This window comes from Panthera onca, chromosome B2 (genome assembly GCF_046562875.1).
Source record: "Panthera onca isolate mPanOnc1 chromosome B2, mPanOnc1 haplotype 2, whole genome shotgun sequence".
NCBI classification, from domain to species: Eukaryota; Metazoa; Chordata; class Mammalia; order Carnivora; family Felidae; genus Panthera; species Panthera onca.
The window spans coordinates 62,379,084-62,391,130 of record NC_138343.1 but is presented as its reverse complement, the minus strand read 5'-3'; positions in this window follow the sequence as shown (position 1 = coordinate 62,391,130).

The following is a 12,047-nucleotide window of genomic DNA, read 5'->3' as shown; positions in this document are numbered from 1 at the left end:
GAAGACTTGTGCCTGCCACCATGAGCTTCATAGCTTCCCAACACTTAAAGACTTTTCTGATGAGATTGAGATGCATGAATGTGTTTTTTTGAAATTTTATAAATAAAGTGTTTTAACATTTAGAAGATTTGCATAACTCAACCAATATTTTCCAAATGATCAAAGTGTGATGTTACAAAATTATGTAGAGTACAAGATCCATTCAAAGTATAGGATAGATCAATATATTTTAATGTAAAAGAATATGAAAAATTTATTAATATGGTTTCAAATTTGACATTGCAACTAACTTTTTTTTTAAAAAAAATACTTATTTTAAGAGAGAAGAGAGTGTGTGTGAGTGGGGGAGGGGCAGAGAGAGGGGGAGAAAAAGAATTCCAAGCAGGCTCCATGCTGTCAGCACAGAGCTCAATGAGGAGATCTATCACATGAATGATGAGATCATGAACTGAGTTGAAATCAAAAGTTGGACCCTTAACTCACTGAGCCACCCAGGCACCCCAGCAACTAACTTTTAAGATAATCCAGTTGCTGCCTTTTGGTAGTATCAAAGACTACCCGAACTATCTAAAAAAAATTATCAAAAGACTACTCCCTTTTCCAATCACATATGTGTGTGGAACTTGGTTTTCTTCATATTTTCAACCCAAACAACATCCCACTGTACATTAAATACAGAAACAGATATGAGAATCCAACTTCTATTCAGCCATGCATTCAAGAAATCTGTAAAAAATATAAAAGTGCTATTCTTCTCACTAAAATTTATTTGGTTTTAAAAAATAGATTTATTCCTAAAATATATTATTTATGTTAATAGGTTATGGGTGTTATCTTGCCATTTTAAAATAAATGAATAAAATTTAAAATGAGGACCTTACATTTCCATATTTGTATATTTTAAATATTTTTATAAAGAAAATTTGGGGGTAGTCAGTAACTTTTAAGAATGTATAGAAATCTTGGGGTGTCTGGGTGGCTCAGTTGGTTAAGCATCCAATTTCAGCTCAGGTCATGATCTCACATCTCGTGGGTTCAAGCCCCGCATCAGGCTCTGTGCTGATGGCTCAGAACCTGGAGCCTGCTTTGGATTCTGTGTCTCCCTCTCTCTCTGCCCCTCCCCTGCTCATGCTCTGTCTCTGTCTCTCTCAAAAATAAATAAACATTAAAAAAAAAAAGAATGTATAGAAGTCTTGAGCACAAGAGAAATTTGGGACCCACTGAGCTGCAGGATATGTAGGGATGGCTGTTCCCTCTTCATAGCCCTGCAGCCCTTGTTTCTACCCCCTAAGAACTTCATACAAGACATGTTGGCTCTCTTGATGATACACAAAAGAAAGAGTACTTTAAGGTTCTTTAGCCATAAGAAGAACTTTTTGATTGCTAAGAAACCTGAAAATAGTTTGTGAATTGAGCAAAGTCCCCATCACTTTTGGCAACCACAGCTCCAAGCATTCTATACGGCTTCATATAGATCAAATACCTAGGACAGGTGTGTGTTGACTCCAAAACTAAAGCAAAGCAGGAAGTGAACAAATTTGCCAGAATGTTTTTTAACCTTTAATTATCCTTTAATTGTTTTTTAAAAAATATCTTTCTGTAGTACATGATAATTCAGAAATAATTTTCTTGTCAGCATGTTTTCTTTCTTATTTTTTTAAATACTTGAGTGATGATAAGGGGAACTTGGGTGTATGCCAGGGAAAGTTTTGTTCTAAAATAAGTTGTGAAGCTAGCATTTTGAGTATTTAATTAACATATTGGTTTTCTTTTGGAAATTGGAGAATTAAATTTGGGCCCACACTGGTCATAAAATTGTGGTCAAACAGTATCTATGAGGCTCTAACTTCAATCATTTGATGAAAAGCAACTTGCCAGATGAAGACCACATTTTATAAAGGGCAAATATTCCTTAAATGTTTTGTCAGAGAACTAAATTGCTTTGTGATAATGGTTATGTATTCTCACATACTCAGTGCTGTTGACAGTGACATTAGGCAGAGTATCTGAATACAACAAGCCCTGTTCTATCTTAACAATTTAAATCATTCAAATACCCATCCTTTATGTAAACTTAAAACATTCACTTATGGTTTAAAAAATCCATTACCTGAAAATCTTTTGAAGTGTTCCAGAAAGGTCTAGACTGCAGGTAAAGTGGCATGTTTTTTACATGGAAGGAGTGAGATTGAAGCTATCTTAATAATTATCATTACCTAGTTAGATAATGTTTATAAATGTAATCACCAGCCTTCATTGAGACAATAAAGAATTGAAGGGAATTTTCCACATTTCTGTAGCAGTTCAAGGTCCAGTACACCTGCTTATAGATGTATTTTCAAATAAACATTGGCAGATTTTTCTTTTTGTACAATGTTCTTTTTCTAAGGACTAAGTGATCCTTGTATTTCTTTTAGAAATAATAGATCAAACTCTGAGGTCAACAAAACAGGGAATTGCTGCATAGTTTGCAAATGTTCCATTCTGTGGGGGGAACCTGGGGTTAATCATTGCACTGGAGATGCTTTTCTAGAGTTCTCTTGACATGGTGTGGTAGGCAAAGTAAGGCTCACACTCAGGATCAGGAAAGGTTTGGAGATTGCTGCTATGACCCTACTGAGCGTCAAAGGTCTGGAGAGGAGAAAGTCAGGTTAGGCAGGGCTCAATTCACCAGGATCTGACTTTAGGGAAAAAAAATAACCATTTACTGAACACTATTACTTTAAGTTAGAAAACCTTATTTGAGAAGCCAGATTCAGCTTGGAATCAAATGGAGAAGAGAACTTTTATAAATAAGGCAGAGTAAATGAGTGACTACACCTTGTAAGGATTTGTGTACCTTGTTATTAACTAATATTAGTGATATATTTCACTTCCTCATTGACATCCCAAAATACTCTTTCAGTTTTACTGATTATATCAGGAAATGAGTCTCTGAGCTGATAATCTATTTTTTAATAACTTAGTTCTTAATAGCTTTTGTTATCCTAGTGAGAAAAGAAAAAGATTTCTTTATTCTCAGAAAAAAAAGAGTAAATTATTGTTGCTGGTGGGTATTTATACTGGGCCAGGTGAATCTTACTGTACACTCCCTGGAGAAAGAAAGCATGTTCATATGACATTTCCTATCACATTATGTAACTAGGTTTTGTTCCCAAAACATCAATGGACTCCATCCTGTTTTCTGTGATGTGGTGTGCAATGATAGACAGAAAGTGCTAACTTAACTTTCCTTTTTTTCTTTTCTTTTCTTTTCTTTTCCTTTCTTTTCTTTTCTTTTCTTTTCTTTTCTTTTCTTTCAATAGAAACAAAAATTTGTCTTCTTTGTCATAGATTAATTGACTATATAATATGGGTTTATTTCTGGGCTATTTTGTTCCATGGATCTATGTGTCTATTTTTGTGCCTGTACCATACTGTTTTTATTACTACAACTTTGCAGTATATCTTGAAATCTGGTATTGTGATACCTTCAGCTTTATTCTTCTTTCTCAGGATTGCTTGGCTATTCAGGCTTTTCTGTGGGTTCAGCATTATTCTAGTTTTGTGAAAAAATGTTGTTGGTATTTTGATAGAGATTGCATTGAATCTGTAGATTTCTTTGGGTGATATGGACATCTTAACAATGTTAATTCTTCAATCCATGAGCAAAGAATATTTTTCCATATGTGTCACCTTCAGTTTCTTTTATCAGTGTTTTATAATTTTCAGAGTATAGGTCCTTCACTTCTTTGGTTAAGTTTATTCCTAGGTATTTCATTCTTTTTGGTGCAATTATAAATGGGATCATTTTCTTAATTTCTGTTTTTGCTAATTCATTATTAGTGTATAGAAATGTTACTGATTTCTGGGCACTAACTTTGTATCCTACAACTTTACTTAGTTCGTTTTTTAGTTACTTCTGGTAGTTTTTTAGTGGAGTCTTTAGGATTTTCTATGTATGGTATCACATTGTCTACAAATAGTGACAGTTTAACCCCTTTTTACCATGACAGATGCCTCTTATTTCTTTTTCTTGTTTTGAATCCTGTGGCTAGGACATCCAGTACTCTGTTGAATAAATGTGATGAGAGTAGATACCTTTGTCTTGTTCTTGATCTTAGAAGAAAAGCTCTGTTTGTCACCATTATGAGGTTAGCTGTTGGTTTTTCATATGGCCTTTATTATGTTGAGGTATGTTTCCTCTATCCCCACTTTAAGAGTTGTTATCATGAGTAGATGTTGAATCCTGTCAAATGACTTTTATACATCTACTGAGATTATCATATGATTTTTGCCTTTTGTTTTGTTGATGTGGTGTATATAATGGGACAGATGGTAGCTATACTTGTGGTGAACATAGCATGGTGTATAAACTTGTCTAATCACAAAGTTGTGTACCTGAAGCTAATATAACATTGTATGTCAACTATAATCAAATAAATTTAACAAAACCAATTTGCTAAAATGTTGTAAAAGCAAAAAATGTTGTCAATTTTCAAAGGCCTTCTTAATCAAACAGTAAAACAAGCCATGAATTTCTCCCTTCACACAAAAGCATGGAACACTTTTATATCACTTTAGTAATAAGGTAGCATCCATGAAGAAGGATTCATGTTCTAGGGAATTCTGCCACGGAATACAGAATCACATGGCTTCTTCATTGACATATATTTTCCCAATATTATCTTCATATATTTTGCTAATATGACTAATCCCAGTATTCTAAATTTTCTGGGTCAAAATCTTACATTGGAATCACAGACTCTTTAAGTTAGAGTAGACCTCAAGACATCATATTCAACACTCTCTCCTTCAGTTCGTAAAGTTATTAGCAGTCCTAATTTGCTGTCCCACTTCCTACACACCTAGAAAAATAATTATGTCCATGAACAAATCCCCCCCCCCCCCCCCGCTTTCCCTATTCTTACTTTCTTCTCCTCTGCCACATTTTCTTATCCAACAGATTTTCGTCTCTTAACCATAAGTAATCAGAACGTTTGTTCCTTTGGGCCTCTGAGAATAGTTGGCATTTGTTTTTACCACCAGTCAATAGCTGAAGCTGAATGAACTCTGGAAGATAAAGAATCTTAATCATTTATCAGTCCTTTGGCAAAATATAAAAATGGACTTCAAGCAGATTAAAAAACAGCATTAGTTTCTCTAGATACAATATTTCTGTGGTACCCTAAATATATTTCCCTCATGATTTAAACCATTTACTAGAGATCCAATTTACCCCAGACAGATAGGTAAAAAATCTGTATTGGAAAAGAAATTAAGCTTTATTCATTGTTCATGGCAGCAACTGGAACACAGCTGGAAACCTCCTGGAAACCAGTTTTTACAAAGTACTCTATAGCTGAATAACCCTGTTGGTCTCTCCATATCTCATCTGCACCTCCATTACCTATCTACTTTTCTTTCCCTTACAATGCCTACCATGCTTGGCCATTCAGTGTACTTAAAATGCTTCTTGGCCTGTCTTTTTGCACAGTGTTTTACCCAAGGACTAGATGCTTTGTAATCCCCATGAGTCTTACATGCTTTTGGCTAGCAGAGAAGCACACATTTGTTTCCTTGTCACCAACGTGCTTTTACATATGCCTTTTATATTTCTCCCAGTTTAGCTGTCAGTTCTCATTCTCATACTCCCTCCTTCTTCCCTCCCTCTGTCTCTCTTTCTCTTTCACCCCCATCCACCAGCTGCTAAAAATAAATGGTCATGTTTTTAATCCATTTATTGCTGAAAAACAGTGATTATCATGCAGAGTAGTAAATGGATATTCATTCTCTGTATTTTTGAATGCTTCTTTTCCACTTTTATAATTTTTTTCAACAGCAGAAAAACTTTGATATGTAGAAATTTGAAACTTATGTAAGGCTTATGTAAGTATAACCTGACAGGAGAAAGGGAATCATTTCTAAATGATTTTAATTTGTGTATATGTGGTTGTGAGTAGGAAGTAGAATGGATTGCTCAGCCTCCTTCACCCTCAACATAGCAACTGTTTCTGGGGCAGACCTTGCTTGACCAGAGGGTAGATGAGCATACACAGTTTTGCAGGAAAATGATGTAGGACTAGGCAGATGCCTGTCAATGCCTACTAGCTTTCCTTAGATGCATAAAGGAAGCAAGATTTCTTCTCACAATAAAATAATTTTCAAAGAATTTTCTTTTTGAGTGTCAAAATGATAAATTCTGAAAAATATCTACCATGCTAGAATTATAACTTTGGAAGTTAATTATACTAATTAAAAGAGGGTCGGGGAGGTCTCTGCACAGCTGTGGTGAAGTGAAGCATTTGAAATTGTGGACAAGGGCTAGCATCCGGCTATATAAACACATGGTTGTCATAATGTCGATGTTAACAGAAAAGATGTGCAACCTCAGCTCTGAGATGTCCCAGAAAACATATTGGGTAAACATATAGGCAGAGGGTCTCTGCTTGGGCTCTTCAGAAATCTGAATGCAATGTGGTTATTAACAACTTCTTGGCTATTCCACAAAAGCACTTAGAGAATTATTATTTTTAAAAATATATAAAAAACAATCTCTAGGGTATGATTCTCTTTTGACACCTTCATAAAAAAAGATTAAGAAAAAAGACCACACCCCTAATCACAATTCAAGTATTTTTAAAAGCCTAATAAAGTTTTCCATTAAATAAACGATCTACTCAGTCAAACTGTGCTGATGATAAATGCCTGGTCCCTGTTTAGGAGTCCATAGAATGATTTCCTACGAAGTGCCCTCTAGTTTGTTGCCAAACTTGGCAGTGATAGAGATTGTTTTTGACTCTTCCTCTGTGCCTTTCTGTGGCAAAAGAAAAGCACTTGACCCACCCTGCAGCTGGTGTCCCATCCCAAGCACCACTCCACCTAAGTCAATCAGCCTTGGTATAGTTTCACATGCACTCTCTCGTGTTTCCTTCTTTAAGGTAGTCTGGCAAATGAGCTTCCCAGTAAATGAGAACTCAGAGTGGTAAAAGTGCAGGGCTGATAGTTAACTGGAGAGTTTCAATATAAAGCATGGCAAATGGCATGCTTTAGCCTTGTACCTCTCCATGAGGAAAAGTGGGTCCAGTTATCACCTATCTGATGAATGACCAAAAATGAAATTGTGCAAATGAAGTGTTCTATCCATAGTCTCCCATCAAACGGGCCATTTGATGTGGCTTATCTGTCTGGAGTTTGGATCTAAGGAACTCTGGAAGTGAAAAGGAAATGGATAGTTGCTAGAAAGCTGGCTACATTCCAAAATCATGACACAGAGTAAAGAAAAGTCCTCAGTGGAACAGCTTCATGGTGGAGGTTTGTTCCTGGTGGAGGTCATTTGACCGGAGTGATTTTTGGAAAAGGTGGCAGCTGAATCTGTCATCTGAAGTGATGAGATGACTGGACTCTGAAGAAGAAGGAGGCTCTGCCATGAATTTGCTCCACTTTTTTTTATGTTTATTTATTTATTTTGAGAGAGAAAGAAAGAACAGGAGCATAGAAAGGAGCAGAGAGAAAGGGAGAGAGAGAATCCCAAACAGGCTCCACACTGTCAGTGCAGAGCCCAATGCGGGGCTTGATCTCACAAACTGTGAGGCTTGATCTCACAAACTGTGAGATCATGACCTGAGACGAAATCTGACTGACTGAGCCACCTAGGTGCCCCAAATATGCTCCATTCTTGATTCCGCTTTTCTGATCCATGGGTCACTGGGAAGTTTAGGCAGCAAAAGTTCTCACCACTTTCTTCCAGTGTTCAATTTCCCTCTATTCCCATGAAAGGGAAAATTGGTGAGGAGCTACCACAAAAAAGCCCTGGACAATCCCCACCACCTACCACTCAGGCTCAGACATGAGATATTAAAGATATTACATGGTCAGAGCTTGTACTGAAATATATCTAAAGCCATTCAAATTAATTTGCTTATATAATTCAAATGACAACTATGGATTATAAATCTGTAATGATATGAAACTATATCTGTAAACATTTCTGGCCAATTTGATATTTGTATCATTACAATTATTAAGCCTGCCCTGGGTTAATGCTGAAGAAAGTTATTGGCATAATTTTTTTAAGAACAACATGCTACTCCTCTCAAAATTGGAAATATTAATTGCTAGAAATTTTGTCCAAAATTTAAGACAGTTTGCTACAGGGAAAAATCACAAGTCTGGTCTTCTTGGGCCAATATTTGAGAGAATTCTAGTAAGCTTTGGATACAGCTAATCTTCCTTTGATGATTATTATGCTCTGTTTTACTTTGATGGGAACTGTATGAGGAGATAAAAACATAAATACTAAGGCTATCTGTAGTTTTTTTTGTTTTGTTTTTACCTTTATGATACCCTGGATGATGATGTTTATACATAACATATGTCTTAATTTTATCTTGAGACCGGTTTGTGGTAATTGACTTTCCAAGGGTCAGAGAATTTACAGTGGGAAAAAAACCAGGCTGTGTCCTAGCTCCTTCTTCATATTAATGACTTGAGAGTACTTCTTGATGAACTATCTTACCATCCCTCTTCGCCAACTTATAGAACAGAAAGATATAAATAATCTCCTGTAGTACCCACTCTGAATATGACTTTATGCTCATGAGATAATATGGCCGTAAGTGATCTCTCACCCTCTGGTGTGATCATTATCTGCAAGCATGACTTTAAATGCACAATTTCAAAGCCCTAATTACAATTTTTAGTAAATATATAATTGAGTAATTAATACTAATTTGTTACCTTGGGTTATATTTCAATTGTAGTTTATCCTACAAGATTCACTGAAAATTAAATCACTTCCAAGTTAGATTTTCCATACATACAAAACTAAAAAAAAAAAAATTAATGAACATAATGTGGTTCAATAATCTGATGACAATATTCTCTAAGCATAAGTTATTATTTTGATGTTCTATGACGTAGAACTTTGGGATCTCAGTCTCTCATATGCCCTTGTGTTGAACCAAACCTAAATCTGTGTTTTGAGGAAGTTCTTGGTGGTTCTTCCTTGTACTATTTTGTGTCAGGGGGAGTGGTCTTCTGGATATCCATCCATATCTCCTTCATCCTACCCTTAATCCTGCCCTTAATTCATCCCAAATACTTGCCAGCAAGTTTCACCTTGAACTTCATGCTGCCGAAAAGTGATTCAATTTTCAGCAGAATTATTTGGAGCTTCAACTCTGGGGCTAAACTGTGAGGATGAATCATGGCTTTGCCATTTGTGATATTGGCAAAATTATGGACCTCAGTTTCTTTATTTGTAAAATGGAAATAATGACAGAACTTGCTTTAAAGGTTAATTTGTTGGCTTAAGTGGATATTTATAAATAGTTGTAAAGTTTCATAAGCACTAAGAAAGCTTAAAAGTATTACCCAAACCTCTGTTTTGAGAAATTATATTTATGGGTAATTTCTTGAAGTAGAACGTTCTCTTTTTTATTCATCCATATCATGGGATAACTTTGTACTTGTAGCACAGTTTTTTCACTCTGTGAAAAACTGTTTTCAGTGATTGTATTTGGGCGTTAAGTATCTACTTGTATTAGGATTCTCCAAAGAAGCAGAACCAATAGGATGTGTGTATGTATGTGTGTGTGTATGTGAACATAGATTTATTTGAATAAATTGAGTCATTACTTGTGGGCCTGGCAAGTCTAAATCTGGAAGGCAGGCTGGCAGCTGGAGACCCATGGAAGAGTTGATATTGCAGCCCTAGTCTGAAGACTGTTTGGGGGAAGAATTTCTTTTTACTTGGGGGACCTCAGTCTTTTTCTCTTAAGACCATTAACTGATTTTGTGAGGCTCACCCACATTATGGAGGGTAATCTGCTTTACTCAAAGTCTGTCTAGTTAAATGTTAATCTCACTTGAAAAATACTTCACAGTGACACCTAGATTGGTGTTTGACCAATATCTAGATACTGTGGTCTAGTCAAGTTGAGACAAAAATTAACCATCGCATTTCCCTTTAGGAAAGAACATAAGAATCACCTTTATAGAGCTCAGAGGATTTATAAAGAGGTTATTGATAAAGAATTTAATATGTAATTCAGCATGTTTTATGAGAGCCACTTCTTGGTTGGTCTGCTTCTGTAGGGAAAATGCGGGTTTTTATCTTAGGAACACTGTGAACTACATAACTAACTGAGGTTTCCATGTGTACATTAGTCACTGGGTAGCTCAGAGCCATCACTTGGCACAGCTCCAGACAGCAGTCTAGGACCTTGAGGCATACATTTGAGGTACTAAATTAGTCTCTGTGTCACTTTGATTGTCTTTGCTCATATTATTTATATATATAATCAGTGTCTTTTCCAAATGTTCCCATTACGTGCTCTTCTTTCTTTTCATTATAAATACATCAAGTTATTGTTATTCTATTTGTTGGTATGTGTGTCCCCCGAGATGCTAAGTCCCTTGAAATAGGGACCACATTTTGTTCACTGTTGAATCACCACTTCCTAATACAGTATGTAGATAGCAACCGGTTCTAAATAAGTATCTGTTGATTAAATACCGTATATATTTTATAAACACCTTAAATCTACTTCAGGATAAAGCACAGCATACTTACTACATAAAATTATCTTCCAATCTCTATAAAATGCACTAGGAATTTTAGAAATGCAATTCTAGATTTGAGAGAAAAAGAGGTACTAGATAATGCTAGACATTCATCTGGAAAGTTGACAAAACTCTGAACTAGTTAGAAGAATAGGATTGGAATGCTGACCTTCAATTCCGATCTTTGTGACTCTTCTCTTTGGTTGAAAATTACTTATTAAGGGGCACCTGGGTAGCTCAGTAGGTTGAGCATCTGATTTTGAGTCAGGTCATGATCTTGTAGTTTGTGAGTTCAAGCCTCACATAGGGCATGCTGCTGTCAGATTGTCAGCCTGGATCCTGCTTCAGATCCTCTGTCCCCCTCTTTGTCCCTCTTCTACTTGCACTTTCACAAAAATAAATATTTTTAAAAAACAGAAAAATAAAATTGCTTATTAAAAGCAAGCTGGCCCCTCTTACTGGAGTTTCATGGTTTTGGTGAGGAGTAAGTTGTACTCACAGATACCCCTCAAAAGGCTTTAAGGCCTTTTACATAGGTGGTTGCTATCAGAAGAATCATTTCCACCATGAATTGCTTGTCTTTATGTAACACTAAGAAATGCTAGATGTATCTGGCTAGGTGTTTTGAGGTGACTTTAGTGGATGAAACTCATAGATGAGTCTTATCAATTTAGCTGGTTTTCAGGTGTTGATCTGTTAGTTTACCTATGATCAAGAATGCCTAAATATTCCCCTTAGCTTAACTAAACTTTAGACAGGCTGCTTCACTCTAGACCACTAGCCTCTCAGACTAGAAAGTCATGTGGTATAAATGTACAAGCAGGAGTCCAAATCAAGAGATTGTTGGTAAACTGAGATTAAAGAAAATTAGGTGTTCTTCCCTAGTTGGTAATATTTACCATTTTGACTTTGGAATTATTTTTGTTTAAAGAGCCATAGCTATTGTCTAATATGAGAAAATCCTTTATTAATCACTACTAGCTGAACATTAATTTTTGAAGAAGTCTTTTCATTCCAATGGGCTTAGTTTCTTCCCCTATGACAGTGTTGAACTTTACCTGAGCCCTATGCACTTGGAAAACAGCAATAGTCAGGAAGTCCCCGTAGCCTTTCATGTTCTATGAAACAACTTACTGCAAAGATCCACCCTTCTGTCATTCAATAAGACTCTCAGATGAATCCCCTGTATACTTGTGACAAAGTCAGAAACAGACCCTCCAAATTCCTATTCGTTGTCTCAGAAATTACTAGGGCAATCATTTGTTCCCACTGACCAGTCTGAACAAACTACTTGCTAACTTGACCAAACTTCAGTTAGGTGTCTTGCTTTCCACAGGCCCCTAAACTCTGGCCCATCCTTGAGTTTAAATAAGTACTGGAAGACTAGCCAAGCACTGGAAGGTGGAACAATCCCCCCTGACAATCTCTCCCAGAGTCGGCTGGCCACAGAGAAAGACACTTCTTGTTCAACTACCTGATCACACCATCTGCTCACCCTTCTT